The sequence below is a fragment of the Lissotriton helveticus genome, chromosome 2_1 (genome assembly GCF_964261635.1).
Source record: "Lissotriton helveticus chromosome 2_1, aLisHel1.1, whole genome shotgun sequence".
In the NCBI taxonomy this organism is placed as follows: domain Eukaryota; kingdom Metazoa; phylum Chordata; class Amphibia; order Caudata; family Salamandridae; genus Lissotriton; species Lissotriton helveticus.
The window spans coordinates 1249654453-1249671147 of record NC_136059.1 but is presented as its reverse complement, the minus strand read 5'-3'; the positions used below and the strand labels follow the sequence as shown (position 1 = coordinate 1249671147).

General features: G+C 45.1%; 1 protein-coding gene across 1 annotated transcript in view; it reads right to left on the bottom strand.

Moving 5' to 3' along the window:
- Positions 1–16695, bottom strand: part of ABCG2 (ATP binding cassette subfamily G member 2 (JR blood group)) — a 662915-nt gene that overhangs the window by 390574 nt on the left and 255646 nt on the right. The gene's annotated exons all lie outside the window — the stretch shown is intronic.

Genomic DNA, 16695 nt, shown 5'->3' with positions numbered 1-16695 from the left:
GGGAGCCCCCGGTCACCCAGACCGCCGTCCGAGCCTTCCTGGGGCTCACGGGATACTATCGGCGCTTCATCAAAAACTATGGGAGCATTGTGGGGCCCCTCACAGAGCTGACCTCAAAGAGACTACCACAAAGGGTGCACTGGACCCCCGAGTGCCAGGTAGCCTTCGACACCCTAAAGACCGCTATGTGCACCGCCCCTGTGCTCCAAGCCCCCGACTACAGCCGGGAGTTTGTGGTCCAAACCGACGCCTCGGAGCACGGCATTGGGGCGGTCCTCTCCCAAGTGAACCCTGAAGGGGCCGACCTCCCCCTTGCCTTCATCAGCCGGCGGCTGCTGGCCAGAGAACACCGATGGAGCACTATCGAGAGGGAAGCCTTCGCCGTCGTGTGGGCCCTAAAGAAGCTCCGGCCCTACCTCTTCGGCACCGACTTCCGGGTCCAGACCGACCACCGACCCCTACGGTGGTTGATGCAGATGCGGGGAGAAAACCCGAAACTGTTACGATGGTCAATCTCCCTCCAAGGGATGGACTTCACTGTGGAGCATCGCCCCGGCAACGACCACGCCAACGCTGACGGCCTCTCCAGATTCTTCCGCCTCGGCGAGGAGAATCCCCAAGAAGATGGGTGACTCTCCCCTGCCTTCAGCTGGGGGGGACGCGTGTTGGACCCGGCCTCATGGCGTGGTCCTACCCCTCCCGCGTGGCGGGCCCCGGACGACATCAACCCTCCACAGAGCCCCGGGCGGCCCCTTCCGCCCGATCCTGCACGCACCAAACACTACCGGTCCGGTTACCACCACGGGCCACCACACCGGCCTGGCTCCACCATGGGCCCATCACGTCCTGAGCACGAGGCCTCGCACGACTCCATCTTGGGACAACCACGTCACGAACATATTGACATGTTCCTTATACTGTTTTGCTAAATTGACATGCCGTCCGACCTCAGGGTTGTGGACCGAAAGGCTGTGTATGATACTTTTACCTGGCTTTTGTTCCTCATCTTTGCTTGCACGTTCACAGATTTGATTGTATTATGTGTATCTTCATGCAATGCCACAATAAAAACAATTTAAAAAATAAAAATAAATAATACCACTCAGTGCCACCTAATTACACTCCACATTTACACTCTACTCCATGCAACATAAAAACACTTCACAAAATACCACACAGTGGCACATAATTACGTGCTACATCATTACACTCTATTCAATGCAACATAAATACACTCCACATAATAGCACAGTGCCACATAATTACACGCTACATAATTACACTCTACTCAATGCAACATAAATACACTCCACATAATGTCACTCAGTGTGACATAGTTACATGCCACATAATTACAGTCTACAAAGTGCAACATAAATACACCCCACATACCACTCAGTACCACATAATTACAAGTCACATTTTTACACTCTACTAAATGCAACATAAATACACTCCATATAATACCACTCAGTACCACATAATATTATAGTATAAACAAAATATTAAAGGGAAAAGTGATAACAACAATTGTTCCAACCAACCCCCCCCTCCCCAATATCGAGGGTAGCCTTACATGTATTAGCTGCAGGTTTGAGAACTTACCCCTTGCTCTGGATGTTGGAGCCCAAACCACACAGGGCATTGACCCCGCACCTCCTAAATCTAACTGGCATTGCTTTTTAGCGAACGTTTGTTCGCTTCCCAAACATGCATCAAATATCTGGGACCTTTTTTCCACCTTAACCCCAGATATTGGTTTTCTAACGGAGATCTGGCTAAAACCCTCCTCGGCTCCTGATATCGCGATTGCGGTACCAGAGGGCTATCATATTTTAAAATTGGATAGGTCTCATAAAATTGGTGGCGGAGTTGCCATAATTTATAAAGACCCAATAAAGGCCACTTGGATAAGTTTAGCTCAGACAAAATTGAAATACTTATTTTCAGACTCGACTTCCATCCACAGTTGAGTTAGAGTGGAGCTCTTGTCTATCGCCCCCCAGGACCTATTGCTAATTCCATTTCCAATCTGTTGGATATATTGGCACCTTATGTTATATCCTCTGATAAGTTTGTTCTCCTGGGAGACTTCAATGTCCATATTGATAATGTGGAATACTTAGATGCGGCCACTTTCTCTAGTGAAATGTTAGCCCTCAATCTTATAATAAGGAATAATGCCCCACACACAAAGCCGGACATATTTTGGAACAGGTTCTCTCTAACTCAACTGATCTGATTTATACCTCGACTGAGCCGCTAGCATGGTCCGACCACTCTATGATCTCCTTTGATCTTCTTAATGTAAGGAAACAGGTTGTAAAGAAAGCTCCAACTAACAGGACCATTAGGCACTGCCAGAAACTATCTCCCAACACATTTAAAGAAATGCTTACGCAGAATAAGCAGGAATCAGATCTAGACCTAGTGGATGGTCACTATGAGACTTTCTATAATACTACAAAAACTACCCTAGATGTTTTAATTCCGTAGAAACTGTCCGATACTATGACCAGACGTACTCAGACTGCATGGTACACAACCGAGCTATGGACAGAGAAGAGCAACTGCAAAAAACTTGAACACAAATTGCGGCGCACCAAAGATGTGTCAATCAAAGAACGCTATAAAATGGCTTTACTCACATATCATAAAAATGTAAAATCAGCTCGTAAACACCAAATTACCGTGCAGTTAGAACAATCTGGCAACTCCTCCAAACTGCTCTTCCAGATTCTTAACACTTTTGTCAATCCTAAAGCTCTTGATACAGAAGAGGAACCTACTCATTCTCTTTGCGACAAAATTTCGGATTATTTCTTCCAAAAAATTGAAGACATATATAATAATATAATTCTTTCTGACAATCAAAAAGATGATGTTGACACTATTCAATTCTCTGAGCTCGCTGGACAGAGCGCCCTTAAAGAATTCCCGTTGTTGACAGTCCAAGAAACTGAATTTCTATTAAGATCTGCAAAATCGGGCTCGCCAACTGAAGCAGAGCCTCTTTGCTCCATCCTGAATCATTCCATCAAAAAAGGCAAACTCCCCAAGGCTTGGAAAGTTGCCCAAATCATGCCTATTCGTAAAAACGTGAAACTGGCCTCAGACATTATTACCAACTATCGTCCTATATCCTTGTTACCTCTTTATAGCAAACTGTTAGAGAGACATGTCAACATTCATCTCTCGACCTATTTGGAGTCCACCAACTGTTTGGACTATTCTCAATCTGGTTTTCGACCAAAGTATAGTACTGAACTGGCCCTGATGAAGGTAACTGATGATATAAGAATGCTGGCGGATGCAGGTCAGGCAGTAATTTTGGTACTGCTTGACCTATCCGCCGCATTCAATACTATATCTCATCAAATACTAGTGGACAGATTACGCTCTATAGGGGTAGAGAATTCGGCCTTAAGCTGGATACAGAACTTTTTAACTGATAGGAAACAAATAGTGAACTTGGGCCCTTTCCAATCTAAGATTAGTCATGTCACTAAAGGAGTGCCACAGGGCTCCTGTCTCAGCCCGTCTTTATTCAATGTCTACGTTGCCCCTTTAGTTGCGTTGCTTAGGAAAATTGGGTTTTTCCCAATTTCCTATGCAGATGATACGCAACTAATATTTACTTATAAAAAATACACCCCTGATGTTCAGAATGTATTCTCTGAAGGCATGAAAACAATAGCCCTCTGGATGAAGAGGAATTTCCTTCAATTAAACACAGAGAAAACAGAGATCATGCTTTTTAAGGATGCCATATCCAGATGGTCCCCTGGATGGTGGCCTGAAGAACTGGGTGCAGCCCCTACCCCAAAGACAGTGGTGAAAAATCTGGGGGTGCTAGTAAACAGGGATCTCAATCTGGAAGGTCACATTGCATCAGTTAAAAGATCTTGCTTTTATGCACTGAGTCTGCCATAGAAGATTTTCCATTTCCTCCCCATGAGTACGCGCAAAACAGTAATCCAGGCACTGGTTCTCAGTCGCTTGGACTACAGTAATGTCCTATTAGTATCTGCTAAGGATTCTGATTTACAAAGTTTACAGGTAGTGCAGAACACCGCTGCACGCCTGGTGATCAGTGCCCCTTACTGTACCCCTTCCCTCCCTCTCCTTCACAGCTTACATTGGCTCCCAATTCGTATGAGAGTCCATTTTAAAGTGTGCTGCATGGTGTTTTTAAAGGTCTCAATTTGATGGGCCCTACATGCTTAACTGAAAAATTAGTTAAATACACCCCATCACGTTCACTCCGTTCTGAAGGGATGAGCTTGCTCACCATCCCTCGGATCAAGCAAACTAGATTAGGAGGACAATCCTTTTCCTATATAGCCCCTAAACTGTGGAATCAACTGCCCTTGGACCTCCGTCAAGAAGCTAATTACTTGACTTTTAGAAAAAAAATTAAGACTCAGCTCTTCTAACCTCTAATGCTCCCACTGTGCTGATCAGTCATCCTTAGCGCGGAGATACCCCATTTGGGGTGAGTCGGGCGCTTTATAAATGCAATGAATAAATAAATAAAATAATTACACACCACATAATTACACTCTATTCAATGCAACATAAATTCACTCCACTTATTACCACTGTGCCACGTAATTACACTCTACTCAATGCAACATAAATACACTCCACATAATACCACTCGGTGACACATAATTACACACCCCATAATTAGACTCTAGTCAATGCAACATAAATACACTCCACATAATACCACTCAGCACCACATAATTACAAGTTACATAATTACACTCTATTCAATGCAACATAAATACACTCCACATAACACTGTGCCACATAATTACACTCTACTCAATGCAACATAAATACACCCCACATACCACTCAGTACTACATAATTACACACCACATATTTACACTCTACTCAGTGCAACATAAATACACTCACCATAATACCACACAGTGCCACATAATTACACACCACATAATGAGACTCTATTCAATGCAACATAAATACACTCCACAAAATACCACTCAGTGTGAAATAGTTACACGCCACATAATTACACTCTACTCAATGTAACATAAATACACTCACTATACCACTCAGTTACACTCTACTCAATGCAACATAAATACGCTCCACATAATACCACTCAGTGCCACATAATTGCACTCTACTCAATGCAACATAAATACACTCCACATAAAGGCACTCTATGCCACATACCACCAATCAACATGAATGCACTCCACACCATGACACAATTTCACTACGCATAATTTCACTCAACACCACAGTTTCAGGCCACACATTTCAACTCCACACATTTCCAATAAACACCACATAATTACACACCAAACAACATATTTCAACTCCACAACTCCACAATCCACAACGTACCTCCATATAGTGGCACCACCTGAGCACCAAACATCACTCATCACCACCATTTTGCATCAGCGCACCACCTAAGCATCCCCTAAGCATCACCTAAACATCACTTATCATCACTTCAGTCTGCCCTCGGAATCTGGCATCTGTTGATTCTCCACTAGTGTCCATCCGCTGTTTGTATTCTAATTAAATTACTGTTTTCCAACCTCCACTCCCCGTTATTTATGTCCCGCTCCTCCATAACAAAAAAATGATAATAAACAAGCTTGAGAACAGGCAGGAAGAAGTTGCCATCAGTGGAAGTACAAAAAAACTAGAAGACGGGCAATGTTGCTTCAGCGCAGTCTTTGTGGGAAGCATATAAAATAGTGGTGAGGTCCTGTCTTTGGTGGCGGGGAGGAAAAGGAAACGCCAGGCGGAAGTGGCCAGGGTGGAGGCCGATGTGATAAGGTTGAAGGAAAGGGTGGCTTGATCTGCTACTTCGGAGGACCTCCACCTTTTGAAGTTAAGACAAGATGAATATAAATGCCTTGCCAAGGAGAGAGCGATTGTCCAGAATAATGCCATACTGAGTCGAATATATGAACATGGAGACAAGGCTGGTAAATTGTTTGCGTGGCTTGAGTGTGAGGAATGGACATCAAGGCTGGTGCCTGAGTTAGAGAGAATAGAATCTGGCACAGTTACAGACCCACAGGCGGTGGCTGATAATTTTTCTGATTATTACAAAGGGGTGTATACCAGAGTCGGTGGGTTTACAGAGGCAGAAAATAGTGAAATGATCAAGGATATTTATATGCCTAGATTATCTGAAGCTGATAGGAGATATCTGGACTCCCCTTTCACTGGCGATGAAGTCTCACAGGCAATTAGAGGGATAAAATCTGGGAAGGCAACTAGACCCAATGGGATACCAATAGAATTGTACAAATTGAATGCCCATAAACTCGCCCCGTATATCCGGGCTATGTTCCTGGAGAGTAAAGAGAAGGATCAGCTTCCATACGACCAGCGGGTCGCAACTATTGTGGTTATCCATAAGGCAGGCAAGCCTAAGACACTATGCTCTTCGTATAGGCCCACAGCGCTGCTTAATGGCGAGCCTAAAGCCATGGCGAAATTACTCGCTACCAGGTTGGTCAAGGTAGTCACAACTTTGATACACCCCGATAAGTCTGGCTTCATGCTGAGCAAGGACAAGGCTCTAAACCTGCGGAGGCTACACGGGATCCTGGGTGGTTCCCCGAAGATACAGGAGCCGGCGGTCCTGGTGTCCTTGGATGCCACTATGGCATTCGATAGGGTTGAGTGGACCTATTTGTTTGCGGTGTTGGCGAAATTGGGTTTTGGAGCGGAGTTTATTGGATGGGTACGATTATTGTATGCTAATCCCTTGGCCAGGGTAGTTGTGAACAATTGTAAGTCGGTCAATTTTTCTCTTGGGAGAGGCACGAGGCAGGGATGCCCTCTGTCTCCACTTCTCTTTGCTCTCGCATTGGAGCCTCTGGCGGCATGGGTCAGATGGGATCGGTCGATACGTGGCTTGCGGTGGACGCCGGAAAGGGAGGATAAAATTTCACTATAAGCTGATGATATCCTGCTTTACCTCACCAACCCCAGGGCGTCTTTGATTAGTTTTCTAGACGTGCTAGTCATATTTGGTAGGTACTTCGGATTTGCTATAAATTGGTCGATATCGGTGCTTTTCGTCCTAGCGGGCGAGCCACCGGTAATTGTGCGGTCATGCCCCATACAGATTGAGCCAGTAGGATTTAAATATCTAGGTATTTACATAACACTTGACCCGAAGCTGAGATACGCCAATAATTTAGGTCCCCCCTTGAGCCGGTTTAAAAAAGATGTGGAGCGCTGGAGAGCTCTTCCGCTATCATTGCTTGGGAGGGCGGTGCTGTTCAAGATGATGGCCCTACCCCGATTTCTGTATGTACTCTAGAATACAATGGACCCGGTACCAGTATCCTATTTCAAAGAAATAGAGACACTTCAGAGGTTGCTTCTCTGGGACGGTAGACTCCGAATAGCATTTGTTAAATTAACTCTCACATGGTATGATGGGGTTGTCGGACTCGCAGATTTAAGGAAATATTATTGGGCTTCGCAATTAGCAGCAGTGAACCATGTTGTTTATGGTCCCCCAGGGGACCCAGGTTATGCCATGGACCGAGGGCAGGCACCTGGTGGGGATATCATCAGGGCTTTATATGCCAGGTCTAGGCGGTTCTCGCTGTCGGGCCCAACTGCGCATGCAGTACACGTGTGGCACACTGCTAATAGATGTTTGGGGTGGGAGGGAAGGTTAACTTTGGCCACCTCCCTGTTAAATTCTGAGAGACTCGGGAGCTTGTGGAAATCTAAGGGATTTGACAAGTGGGATCTCATTGGGATCACCCAGATCAAGGATGTGTGGGGAGGAGACAAAGTACATACCTTCGACTTTCTCAAACAACAGTATAGTTTGCATGATAATGAGCACTACCAATATCATCAGGTTAGACATGTCCTCCTCGCTCACATACCTTGGGACACCACGCTTCCAGAGGCATCTCGTCTTGAGGATCGAGTGTTAGATGGGCACCTTCCCGAGAAAACTGAGTGTTAGATGGGCACCTTCCCCAGAAAACTATCTCCCTAATATGTATAAAACTTGTTAATAATATGGAGGACCCGCTGGGACGTATCAGAACACAGTGGAGTGCAGATGGGTTAGAGTTGGATGGCGAGGACTGGGTGGAGGCAGTTTCCTCCCCGAAGGTCGTGGCAATTAAGATGAGGCTTAGACTGGTGCAAGTAAAGATCTTACACAGATAGTTTATTACCGGGCTTCGACTGGTGCTTATGGGGCGAATGGTGAGTGGAGAGTGCAGAAGGGGATGTGGAGAACCTGGCACTTTTAAACAAATGTTGTGGCACTGTGTGGAAATACAGGAATTCTGGACAAGGGTTCATGACGAGATGAAAGAAGAATTGGGGAGGAAATACGACCAGAAGCCCGGAAATGTATTCTGAATGTGTGGGAACCCACGGATTTGAATGTGTATCGGAGGCAATTGGTGACACTGGCGTGCATGGTGGCGAAGCGAAATATAGCTCAGCTGTGGGGAGCAAGCCAGCCACCCTGAGTTTCCAAGAGGCGGAGGATTTGGACTGGTGTATATTTAGGGAGAAATCTGTATAAGTGGCCAGGGGTTGTGCGGAGAAATGGGGGAAGATCTGGGGGTCATGGAACAGTCATCGTGGTGAGATTTGTGCGCCTCCTGCGCGGCGAGCAGAAGCAGAAGTGCCGGAAACTCCGTGATCCTATCAAGCATATTCTGTTTCAAGTGATTCTGTACAAGCGGTATTTTGACCTTTACAATGAGAAGACTGGTATTTCACCTGATGTTTCTTTTCCTTTTCGTTAATTTGCTAATAAAAAGAATTATAAAAAAACAAAAACTAGAAGACATTTTTTATGTTAAAATCTTTTTTTAATCACGTTGTTCAGTTGTATCTAATGTCGTCTTGGTTTGTATAAAGGTAACACTTTTTATTATAAGTTTTCAAATGATGCACAGCAGCCACAATGCTCTACAACATAGACAAAGGTTCTGGCTGAACACATAAGTTTCCAAAAGAGAGACCTATTGGCTACGCCAATGCTTGCTCAAATTTGATGCCTGCCTCACATTTTATGCATCTGTGATTCTTGCCGGCAATGATGGAGTTGGATCTCAACAAACTTGAAAGCTGCAGTATAGCAAAGCTGAAGAAGTTGTGCAGGGAGAGGGGGCAGAAGCTTGTCAAGAGCTCTCCAGAGCAGTACACCAGAGAAGTGTGCAGTGTAACTCAGGCCCGCGGGCAGGCCTTCTTACATCCTATTGCTCTGGGTCCCTGGAATGGGGTAGGGAAGTGACCCAGAGGAAGGTCATAGTTAGTCCCCAGATGCCCAATGACTGCTTACTGGGAAAAGAGTTACCACCAGTGTTACAAGAACTGGGAAGGGCGGCTGCCCAGGATGCTATGAAAGCTCAGATTTCCGAGGGTACTACTCCCATTGGGAAAGTATGAAGTCCCAGATGGAGATGAAGGGACAGGAGGTGGAGACAATCCACAGTGGGAGGATGAGTAGATCAGGGGTTGCCAGCTCTTACAGAAGAGCACCTCAAGACTGACCCTGGTGAGGCCACTTCTGACTTGGAAATGCTGCGTGTGCTATCACAGAGGCAGAGGACAGGACACCTGCACGCATTCCACCTACAGTGGAGTTCAGAACTGCTGTATGACTTCCTGCCTCTACCTCTCATGGCCAAATTCCTGAATAAGATCAAGAATGATGTGGCCCTACTCATCCTAGTGGCAGGCGCGGTCGGCACAGGTACGAGCAGTGGAGCGGGGCAGGCGGAGGGCAACTCGACAGATGACGGGCTAGGTAGAATAAAATTAAAAAATAAATAAAATCACTTACCATGCGCTCGCCACATCGCCGACTCAGCTATGCGGCGAGCACAAGGTAAGTGCTTTTATTTATCTTTATTTTATTTTACCTATCCCTTCATCTGTCAACTTCCTCCCCCCCTGCTCTTACCTGTGCCGGCCATGCCTGCCTAGTGGCACTGTATTAACGCAGAAGAGTTAGACTCTCAGAACTTTTGAGCCTGAGCACCTATCCTCCAATTAAGCTGCTTCCACTGAGGGAGAACCTCCTGTCACAGCAGCAGGGGAGGATTTTACACCCTAGCCTGCACAATCTAGATTGAACTGTAGTAGTTGAGTTCTTTTCATTTCCCTCCCAAGGTTATTTGTTGTCATCCTGGCGGGCAGATGCACTTTCCCAAAATCTGAATATACAGGGTGTTCAGACCCCTGAGTTCGATCTGTTGTAGGCCAAACTGTCAGATGTAATGTTATTTTCGTTATTGTTAATCTAGCAACGCTTTGCCCTGGGCACAGTAAAAGGTCACCCGCTGGCTCTCTCAGCCTTTTTACCGTTTCCAGGCCACTTGTCATTGTTCAAATCCCCAGTTGCGATGAGTTTTATAAAAGGTTTTCAACATAAGTTTCCATCAACACACTTTTGTGATGTCACAGGGGGACTTGAGGTTTGTTCTCACCTTTCTAATATGTAATCCTTTCAAATCAATGCACTGCTTGTTGTGTCTGCTCACCTCAAGATTGGTCTTCCTGGTGGCAATAACATCCGTGTATCGGGTGAGCGAACTTGGGGCCCTTTCGGTCCAACCTCCTTATACCACCTTTTTCCCAGACAAACTACTGCTAAGGACTTGATCATAATTCTTGCCGAAGTTGTGATGCCTTTTCACATCAGTCAAGCCGACACGCTTCCGACCTTCTTTGCTCCACCTCAACCCTCGTAAGAGGAAGAGATACTCCATCATATGGACCCAAAGAGAGCACTCAATGTTTACACTGATTGCATCAAAGAACATTGAGTGGACATTCTGCTCTTTGTGGGCGAGGAGGTGCAAAAATGGACCATTTCTCAATACATCATCCTTTGTATTTAGCTCTGCTACACACTGGCTAAAAATGAACACCAGGAAGGCCTACAAGCTCAATCAACTGTAGTGAAGTCTGATACCACTCCATCGGCACAAGGAGTGCCTGCCCTTTATATCTGCCAGGCAGTCACATGGGAATCAAAGCACATGTTTAAGAAACACTGCTGCTTGGACATTCAGGTCAGTTGAGATGGGCATTTTACCCACTCTGTCCTCCAAAATTCTTTTTACTCTTAGGCATTCCACAGTCCCACCACCTTGGGAGGTACTGCTTTGGAATCCTTTCATAAGGTGAGAAATCTGCAGTTAGAAGTATCTATCAACAAGTTACTTACCTCTGTAACACTCTTTCTGGTGGATACTCTATTTAACAGCAGATTCCTCACTGTTTTCCTACCTCCCTGTTCTGCGGTATGGTCTCTCTCCTCTAAAAAGATCCCATTATCTGTATTTGCACACTGGCCCTTTCAATTAGTCCTACGCTCTGCGTCCGAGGATGAGGAATAGTTCTTGAAAGTAACTGATGTCAGCACACGTGGATGGCACATACATGTGGCTTCGCACATCACTTTTGGAGTGGAACGGCATTGATGTGGAATCACATGGTGCCTCCTACTAGCACAGAGGCACTGCTTTGAAAATGATCCAGTCTAGTGCCTAGAGAGATTCACAAGGTGAGGAATCTGCGGTTAGATGGAGTATCCACTAGAAAGAACATTTTCGAAGGTAGGTAACTTATTCATCCACTACTTGCTTCCCTCCCACCCAAATCTAACTGAACAAAATTACAAGCACCATGATTGACCACCTTTTCACTCCCCTTTAAGGGGCTTCAAATTGATGCTATTACTACATTACACTCTGTGATGCCCCTTTTATTTCCACTACATAAAAACAAACTACAATAAATAAGTCAATTTCCAGTACTTTGATGAGGGAGGTGACTGTTGCACTGTGTGCAAGACCTGCTGTTATTTTTTGGGTTGAGTCTGAGGGATCATGCACTAACACATGTGTTTTTGCTTGCGAGATATTTGTATTAAAAAATGGATTTGGAACCCAATCATTGATTATCATTTGTTAGCAACATTGCCACTCTTCTAAGCTGCCCAATTTATTACCTGGAGAGATTAAGGGCCCGATGTAGGTAGGCATTTACCACTCGGTAAAAGCCGAATTCTGCCGTTACCGACCGGTAAATGTAGGGGGCATGTATTTACAGATTCGGTATTTTTACCGAATCTGTATTTACCGAATCGGTAAAATTACCGAATTGGTAAATACAGACTCGGTAAAAATACCGAATCTGTAAATGCAGATGTAGGTGGCGCTTTAAACAGTGCCACAGGACCCTCAGAATTCGTTATTTACCATGTAATACTATTGCATGGTAAGTAACAAATTCAAGTGTACATGCACATCTGTGCATGTACACCTTTGCCATGTGACACACAGACATGCCCTTAGGGCATGTATGTGTGCCACATGGCACACAAGCCTGACATTGGGGTGCTACAGGGTGTCAAAGTGACACCCCGTTCCCCCTGGCAGGATTCGATATTTACCGATTCGGTAATTACCGAATCGGTATTTGCCATTGATTCCTAGGGGCTTCAAGGTCCATAGGAATCAATGGCAAATACTGATTCGGTATTTACCGAATCGGTAAATACCGAATCATACAGATTCGGTAATTTAAAATGAAAAATTACCTACATCTGCCTACTTCAAATTTACCTACTCTTAAATTCCGAATCGGTATGATTCGGTATTTAAGAGTAGGTAAATCGAAATTACCTACATCGGGCCCTAGGTGATTTACATAGAATCACAGGATGTTGCGCTGCGCTGCGGAGACTCAAACCAAGATCCCCAGCGCTTGAGTCAGCAGCTCTGGTCACTGCACCACATCCTGTACACTCATATGTGTGTGTGTGTCAGGAAGCTCTTTTCCTCTTCTGGACGATGATTGGTGAAAACAGCTCTTTATTGCTTACTTTAGTGAAACCGATGCACTACCAATGCTTGTTTGGTTTTATAGCTCCCTCCCACGCCCATCCTGTTTTGCCTTTACCCATACCTTCCCTCCCTCCTGTCTCGATTTTTTCTACCAATGCATTTTTTTGCGCAGATTGTTATAGGGCAAACTTGGCCCGAAAGCATTATAGTGCGTCACAAGAAAATTAGCTCCCCTTGCAAAACTTTTTAAGCAAAAGCTAATTAACTGATTTGCACAGAACCACAAGATGATGCAGCGAAGCCGAGGCTCAAACCTAGTGACCTTGTTCTAACAGCCGCAGCTCTAGTCGCAACACCACATACCTAGACAGCAAAGTAACTAAGCACGGGAAAGAGATTAGGATATTGGGAGACATCAGCATGCAATATGTCTGCCACGTTTGCACATCTGAGTAAATATCAGCGGCGAGTACAGAACTGCCAAAGCTGTTTTTCTGACAATCTGTGGTGTGAACAATGACAGCAGATGGCAATGCAGCCACATCCTTTTTAGGTTGAGCCAGGCCAGCGCATGCGCTGCTCTGCGAGCCATGCTGTATTGGAGGAAGTACTTTAAGCCCGCCCACTCTCCGCCGATATTTGTCATTGGCTTGTGCCATTGTCCTTTGTAAATGCTGGCTTCTGCTTCGTTATTAGGCTTGTTAGTCCCTCCTTAGTACCGCCTTGTCTTAATTTGTAACCTCCCATTTGGGCTGGCCCTTTTACTTCAGTTGTTACACGGTACGTCTTCTTTAGTCTGTAATCATAATTTTTTCTAATGAGTTTCTCTTATTGCAGGAGGGTCTCTCGTGCGCAGTTGGGACCACCAGCTTGTTTATTTAACTCTTAGGAAACGGGGAGCTCATCAGGGGCCATGGGAGACAGAAGGGGGCAACTCAGTGATGCCTTCAAGTATTTGGAATGCAATAGGTCTTGCTTTTGCTAGAGTTCACGCTATTGGCATTGTAATTGACAATGCCTTTTATTTATGTTTAAAACAAAACATAAATAAAAGGCATTGTCATTTACAATGCCAATAGCTCAAACTCAAGTAAATGCCAGTCCTATTGCATTGTAGATGCTTGTTATTAATTTACTGAAGTGCAACCCACTCGTCAAAGGTAACCTCAGATTCCCAAGGTACATGCCAAGACGTACTCCACTGTAATAGACCTTTAGAGAAACCCAGCACACAAACATTCTTGGCGGGGATATATTGTTTTAAACCAGCCAGTTACATTCAAGCACTGTGTGTCACAACAGGTCCTAAAACGCGAGCTACGTCTTTTTTATCTCCAAACAAAGCCTGCTGAAGGGTAACCTTTACAAGAGACGAGCTCCTCGCTGTGTCTGGCGTTGGGTCACTACAGACAATTCCGCGCGTTTGCACCCTGGCTCTTCAGTGGCAAGTATTCATTGTGCGTACAATATTGTGTAGCTGGCCAGGATACTGACACAATTTAGCAGCTAGGGGTATTTCAGACAACCAACGCCCTATTTCTGAATGTATTTTTCCACTGGCAAAATGTATCACATCCATTGTTTACATTTCACTCTCTGTATTTGAAATATAGGAGCCACCAACTTTTTTTCATTCATCTTTTATGAGCAGCCGGAGACAATGCACTGACAAAGATGTAGTACTGTTTTTGCAAAACGAAGCCATACTATGCCTCCTTCCCCTACCTGCATCCAGACTCATCTATATTCATGTGAAACTAATAGATAGCACAATCTGCAGCTCTTTCTCTGTATGCAGTTTCTTCTCCGCCTTCCAAATAGACAGAGGGAAAATGAAAAGCGATATGACGCAGCCATTGCTGGCTGCTTCATAGCGCTTTTTAGGACAAATTTGCTGTGAATACAAAGGCAGAAGTCAAAAGTCAAGCTCTGTCTTCCGAGAGAACTTGGTGTTTACTTTTCTTTCTCTGACTTCAAAGTGAGAGGATTTATGGAACAGTCTATCTAGATATGTGGGGTTGGAAAGGGTTTTCTCTAGCACACAAAACATTTAAATGAATTGTGTAATTATTTCAGAATATATCATAATTAGGAACGCTCAAATGAAGCACATTTTTTGTTAATTCTGAAATGTGTTGGAAACAAATACTTTAATATGATAAAAACAAATCAATACACTAGGTGACACAATTTTCTCACATTATCCTTTGTGCGCTCTATTGTTTTATTAGTAAAATTGTATGTCTGTGCAAATGTAATGGCCATTTAAATTGAAAATGAGATTTCTGTAATGGCAGTGTCCTACCACACCATGAATACTCCACTCTACGCCACTCCACTCTATTATGAACCACTCCATGCTACTTCCTTCTAATCTGCACTGTACAACTTTACAGCACTCCAAGCCACTGCACTCTGCTCCATTCTGCACCACTCCACTCTATGCCACTTCACTCTGTGCCCCTCTGCTCTAGGCCTGCACTCTACACCACTCCAGGGTAGGCCACTCCAATCTACTCTGCAAAACTCCACTCTACGCCACTCTGCAACACTGCCCTTGTGCCAATACACTCTACGCCAATGCACTTTACTTTGTAACACTCAACTCTAAGCACCTACTCTCCAATTCACTGTGCGCCACTCTAATCTACTCAGCACTTCATGCCAATGCACTCTACACCCCTTTACTCTGTGTCATTGCACTTTAGGTTACTGCAGTCTACCCAGCACCACTGTACTCTGCGTCACTGCTCTCTATGCCACTCCACTGTACGCCACTGGACCCTACACCACTGTACTCCACAACACTGCACTATTTGCCAAATCACTCACTGCACTTTACGCCACTGCACTCTGCATCACTCCACACCACTGTACTCTATGCCACTTCACTTTACGCCACTCACACTGCACTCTCTGCCACTCTACTCTGCACCAACCCACCTCAGTACCACTCCTCTCTACTATGCACCACTGTAATCTACGCCACTGAATTCTACAATGCTGCATTGTACGCCGCTGAATTCTATGCCGCTGCACTCTTTGTGATTATACTCTACAATACTCTACGCCAGTGCACTCTACACCAGCCCACTTTACTCTACGCCACTCCATGCCACATTACTGCACTGCACCCTTCTCTACCTCACTGCATTCTACGCCACTTTACTGTACGCCACCACACTACTGTACTCAATGCCTCTGCATTCTACGTCACTCTACCAACACCACTCTACACCAATGCACTCAACTATACTCTACACCACTGCACTCTACAACACTATACTTTGCAACACTGCACTCTACACCACTCTACTCTGCACTACTGCATCCTATGCCAATGCACTCATACGTCACACCACCCTACACCACTTATCTCTGCATCACTCCACTCTACACCACTCCGCTCTACTCTGGACCACTCTACTCTGGACCACTCTACGCCACTGCACTCTTTGGCACTCTGCTCTGCACCTCTCCACACTATGCCACTCCACTGTACTATGCAACACTCTAATCTATGTCACTGTATTCTACTACACTGCATTGTATGCCTTGGAATTCTATGCTGCTTCAGTCTATGCCACTATACTCTGCAACATTCTAAGCCAAAGCACTCGACCTTAGTCCACTCTACTCTACACCATTCCACGCAACTCCACTATGTGCCACTGCACAACACCCTACGCCACTCTTTGCCATTCCACTTTACGACACTCCACGCCACTCTCCTCTACGCCACTGACTTTTAGCCTTACCGACCAGCTGCCACACTGGTGTAAAACATGGCTAAAACACATTCGCATAGCAAATAGCTTTTGCATAGGTGAGAGCTATAGGC